Consider the following 6,197-nt stretch of genomic DNA (forward strand, 5'->3'; position numbering starts at 1 on the left):
GAGAGATTCGCACGGAATTTCATGGCTTGTTAAACTGACTTCACAGCCAGTCTGACTTCTTTGCTGCTGCATATCATCATCGTTGGAATCTTCATTATTCTCCGGAACATAATCATTATCAGAATATTCGTTATTCTCCGGTATATATTCATCGTTGAAATCTTCGTAAAGCACCGGATTATAATCATCATCAGAACCTTTGTCAGGCTCCGATCTCTAATTTTCTATTATTACGTCGTCCTCAGAACTATCATTTTGGTCGTCGGGCTCAAAATCTCAGAGATTCTTAATTATTGCCTCCAGTTCTTTTTGGGTTAATGGTCTGTGAGCTTCATTATCCATGTTTAAACTGTAAGCAAAAGCGCATATAAAACCCTAACTACATCAATAAATCAAATTACTTACCGAAATACTATTTTCGGACCGATGTAAAAATATAATAGTAATATTAGCCGGGGTACAGCTGAACCGCAAAAACAACGTACAACAGCACTTATTGACTCAGCGACTGCAACATAACAACTGACCTGCTAAAACAAGAAATTACACGAGCGCGCGTTACAGTGTTGCCAAGAGTAAAAAAAATACAGGATATTTACGACAACCTGGGGTACAACTCTACCCCGGGTAGTAATGCAGGGTTAATCAATCGCTTTTCTCGAATTCACCTTTTTTCATCTAATTAACAATTTCACTATTAATTCCAAACTATTGCACTTATCAACATGAACCAAACGTCATTGTACTCTATAGATGTCTCTCTATTAACTACAACAAAAAATAGTTTATGTTTAAATTTAAATTCATTTAAATTTAAACAAAAAATTTAAATTTAAATTTAAATTTAATAAGTTATAAACAATTAAAAAAGTAAAAAAAAGGTCGAAAAATTTAAAAGTTTTTTACAGCCAATTAGACACAGAATATGAAAAAATTTTGATTTGTGTTTTCGAATGATTCGTTTTCAAGAAATATCGACACTTACCAACAAATTGGATAAGTTTAAGCACCCACTTTCAGAACCACTATTTTGAAAAAAAAAATTTAAATTTATCTTTCTTCTAAGTTACATCTCCTATCGGAGGTTGGATATCATAACGGCTATGGTCACTTTGTTAGCTGCTACTCTGAAAAGTTGTAGTGAACTACAGTTAAACCATTCTCTAAGGTTCTTCAGCCAGGAGATGCGTCTTCTTCCTATGCTTCTTCTTCCTTGGATCCTTCCTTGCATAATAATTCTCAGCAGCTCATATTTTTCTCCTCTGGTTATGTGACCCAAATATTCTAGTTTTCTTCTTTTTATGCTGTTCATAATTTCTAACTCCTTATTTAGACGTCGTAGTACCTCAGCATTGGTAATCCTTTGAACCCACTGAATTTTTAATATTCTTCTGTAACACCACATTTCGAACGCTTCTATTTTCCTTATGTGTTGTTTCTTCAATGTCCAAGCTTCTATTCCGTATAGTAAGATAGAAAATATGTAAGATCTTAGAGCCCTCAATCTGAGATGCAACTGAAGGTCTCTGTTGGTAAGCATTGTCTTCATTTTCACAAATGCTTGCCTTGCAGTTTCAATTCGGACTTTGTCATCAACCCAGGTTCCCAGATATTTATATGTCTCTACTTTTTCTATTTGGGTTTGTTCTATCAATAATCTTTCATTTCCATGTTGCGTTTTTGAGACAATCATGAATTTAGTTTTTCTCTTATTTATTTTTAGTCCGTATCTAATGCAATAATCGTTAATTCTATTTACCAATTCTTGTAGCGATTCCAGGGTGTCTGCCATTATAACGGTGTCATCAGCGAATCTTATGTTATTTACTATTCTTCCGTTTACAGAGATTCCATCACCCAGATCCGCTATCGCTTCCTGGAATATGGCTTCACTGTACACGTTAAACAGTAATGGTGACAGAACACAGCCCTGTCTTACTCCTCTCTTTATATCTATATTTTCGGACTTTTGTTCTTCTATCTTTATATTGGCCTTTTGATTCCAATACAGATTGATAATGATTCGTAAGTCTCGTCTGTCTATATCTTTGTTTCTCAGTATTTCTATTAGTTTTTCATGTCGGATCCTGTCGAATGCCTTCTCGAAGTCGATGAAACAGGAATAAATATCTAGGTTCATATCTAAGCATCTTTGAGAGAGGACATTAAAAGCAAACAATGTCTCTCTCGTTCCCAGTCCCTTGCGGAACCCAAACTGAGTATCATCCATATCATCTTCTAGTTTTCTATATAATCTTCCATGAATCACCTTTAGAAATATTTTAGGGGTATGGCTTATTGGTGATATTGTCCTATAGTCTGAACAATCTTTGGCATATACTGTTTTTGGTATTGCTACAAAGGTGGACACCAACCATTCCTGTGGGATTTTTCTAGTTTTATATACTTCATTCCATAGGTCCAGAAGTACAGGTAGAGTTTCATCGTCTAGACATTTCAGTAGCTCCGCAGGTATTTCGTCTGGACCTACAGTTTTTTCGTTTTTTGCGTTTCGTATTGCTTGTTTGATTTCCTCTATTATGATCTCTGGCCCCGTTTCGCTGAAGATTTCTTCCGGTTCTTGCCGATTATCCTCAAACAGATCTGTTATGTATGTCTTCCATTTTTTTAATTTCTCTTTAATTTCTATAATTATTTTTCCATTTGCGTCTTTCAGAAGGGCATCTTTCTTTTTTCTCAGTGTATTTGTCATTTCCTTTATTTTCTTATGCATGTTAAAGCTATCATACTGTTTAGCATATGCCTCTATTTCACTGCATTGATTAGCAAGCCAGGTGGATTTGGCCTCTTTTATTTTCTTTCCTATCAATCTCTGTAGTTCCTTGTATTTTGCTTTACTCCTGCCTTTATGTTTCCTTCTTTCCTCCATTAGATCTAAGATTTCTGAAGTCATCCATCTCTGTTTTTTTTCTTATTTTTGTCTGCAGTAGCTTTTCTCCTGCCTTTATTAAAGTTTCCTGTACCATGTTCCATTTGTCATTAACATATGTTGTTTTTATCACGTCTTGTTTGATTGTCTTTAAGTTATCATTTATTTCTTATTTTAAGCTCTGACGTATAGGTTCTTCTTTTATCTTTGAGACATCAAACCGTGGTATATTTGTTTGTTTTTGGATCTTCTTCAATTTTATCTGCATTACGCCTACTAATGGATTATGGTCTGAATTTATGTCAGCTCCGGGGTATGTTCTCAGAGACTTTATAGCGTTTTTATATCTAGATTTTATTGAAATGAAATCTATCTGGTTTCGAACAATGTTGTCTTAAATTTATCATGTAGCTTAAAAATTTATCACATGATTATAAAGTATCTTTTGTACTATAAATAAAATTTATTTAAACAAACACTTTTTTTGGAGGAACTTGGCTTTAAATACGAACTTCGTTAATGTTGTATGTGCCTCCCAAAATAGGGATAGATGGAGAGACAATGTAAAAAGAACAATGCGATTCCTCAAAAGAAACGCAACATTCATAATCACTACATATCTGTTAAGATGTAAACATTGGAAGGAACGATTATCTTATTATTTATCATATTCCACAGTTGTATCTGTACACTCAGTTTATTTTAATTTTAAATACTTACACTTTTATGATTAAAGTTTCAAATAATAAACTATGAAATATTTATGTCTTTTTGAAGTTTCTTCTAGGTATAAAAGTTTTACAGTAAAATTTATGGGTTTTAATTCTTGTAAGTAATAAAATATGATATAAGACTAACCAGGGTTTATTATCTAAAATCTAACTATCCCTACATTAAGTTTGATTATGTGCAATGAACTAGTTTACTAAAGGGCTTGTTTTAGACATTAACAGCGACTTGTAAATTACGGCAGTACACACTGCATACACTATTAACTCCTTATCTTTGTCCGGTTCTATTGTTTAATTTTATTGACATCTTTCAACAAGCTATATTCATTACTGCACCTAGTGTTAGGTTACAACGGCATCCCTTAGAGTCTCATCACACTATCTCTCCAATATCATTTCGATATTATCTCCTGACAATAATACTTTTAGAATCACGTATAGCTTCAGAAGTTTTTCGATAGTTGAGGGTAAGTGTTTTTTAAATGTATGTTATCCTTTTTTTGATTTAAAATAGGTTAGATATAAAAAATAATATTGAAGGAACTAAAAGAAATTTTCAGTCGTAGATTTATTTGCATACTTGATAACACAGCAAACTTCGTACCGGCATAGAATTAACACATTCCCTGTCAGCCATATCTTTGTATTGTGCCTCTATGGGTCAATATTATTATACTATAGTAGTAGTTTTTTGAATATAAAGCCTTGCCGTTTGATTATTTTGTCAAAACTCTTGTTTATTTAAAAAAAAAGATAAATAAAAAATTGCTTTGGTACCGTCGGACCAACGCGGCCTGTTGAAGCACTTCAATGCCTCTATGTGCCTTAGGTCCCACTGCTGTGAGAAACACATGACACAACATAACCTAAAATTTTTCTATCAGTCTATGACAACTGTGACTGTGTATGTTATAACAAGTTAAAACTGTTGATTTTATGCATTTATCTTTAGATGAAGATAAAGAATGAGAAAACTTTTTTGTAATAGCGATATCAATATATCGCTTCGAATAAGAATGCTTCGATGTTATATTTTCTCTACCCTTTTGTATGGGGTTGAAGCTTGGACACTTAAAAAATTAAACATTAAAAACCTAGAAGCATTCGAAATGTGGTGTTACCGACGTATTTTGAAAATATCAAGGATGGATGGATCGCAAAACAAACGAACAAGTTCTCGAACAACTAGGAAAACAATGCGAAGTTTTAAAATCCATAAAAATCAGGAAATTGGAATACTTGGGGCACATCATAAGAGGTGAAAAATACAAACTACTAAGGAATATAATGCAGGGTAAAATCAAAAGCAGAAGAAGCGTAGGTAGACGTAAAATCTCGTGGCTACGCAATCTCCGTGAATGGTTTGGATGCAGTTCAATTGAACTATTCAGGCGCGTAACTAACAAAATTATAATTGCCAGAAGGATTTCCAATCTTTGATAGGAACGTAACATGAAGAAGAAGAAGAAGAAGATAAAGATGACTGGGAACCGTTCAAAAACTCAGATAATAATGACTCATTCCAGTATGAGTCAGAATCAGAAACAAAAACATCATCCAATTCAAGAAGTGTAGAAAATATGTAGACATTTATAAATAAAACAAAACGAGTGAAATCAGGAATTCAGGATGTTAGATCTATGTTACCTTTAACATAGTACATCAGCAAATCCAGTGTTGCCGATTCAAAAAATGCCAACTAATGGCAAGAATCTTAATATTTGACAACAATATCGGTAGCAGGTTCACAATCAAATAAAGATCAATTATGAGAGCCCAGAATTGGAAATTATAAACCGATCTGTTTCATCGGGAGTGAAACCAGAGGTAGCAGCATTGTTGGCGAATACACCAGGTGAATTTTTTGATGCTGTAGTAGATTATAAAGTTATGTCTTTTATCTGCGATGAGACAAACAACTATTCGACTCAATTTCTTACAGCTGAGGACGCTACACCAAACTCCCGGTCACATGCTTGGAATCCCACCATGCAGTCTAAAATTGGACATTTTCTAGGATTATTGGTTTTTGTGGTTAGAGTGCCTTTCCCAAGTTACAATTTAAAATAAATGTAGAAGTGTTCAAAACAAAAATTTTCGGTGTTTTATTGTTAGATAAAATAAATTTCCATTAAGTAACGGTCAAATCCATTACTTTTTTAACATTTAACCTTGATCAGATACCAATGATCGTGGATACCAATCTCGCCGTAAAACTGAGTCCCGTTTACATGTTCTTTCCTCTTATATCTGACACAAATCGATATCTAATGACACAAAAGCTTCCAAATGTTAAAACACCTGCCACATGAATGATCACATTTAAAATTTTTTTACAAAACGGCAGCCTCTCGTAATTGTAATTTTTGCACCACACTACAAACACTATGATACTAGGAAGAGCAACCTTATATTCCCAGTTAGGAAAAATTTTAAGAGTGCTCTTATTTTGTTTACATAATGCTTGTACATTTATATGGATATACTTTTACCCTGTATAATATTTTATGTTTATATTATCAAAATTTACATAATGTAAGAAGCCATAAAGACCACATATAAGATAGACTTCGCAA

This window comes from Diabrotica undecimpunctata, chromosome 2 (genome assembly GCF_040954645.1).
Source record: "Diabrotica undecimpunctata isolate CICGRU chromosome 2, icDiaUnde3, whole genome shotgun sequence".
Taxonomy (NCBI): Eukaryota; Metazoa; Arthropoda; class Insecta; order Coleoptera; family Chrysomelidae; genus Diabrotica; species Diabrotica undecimpunctata.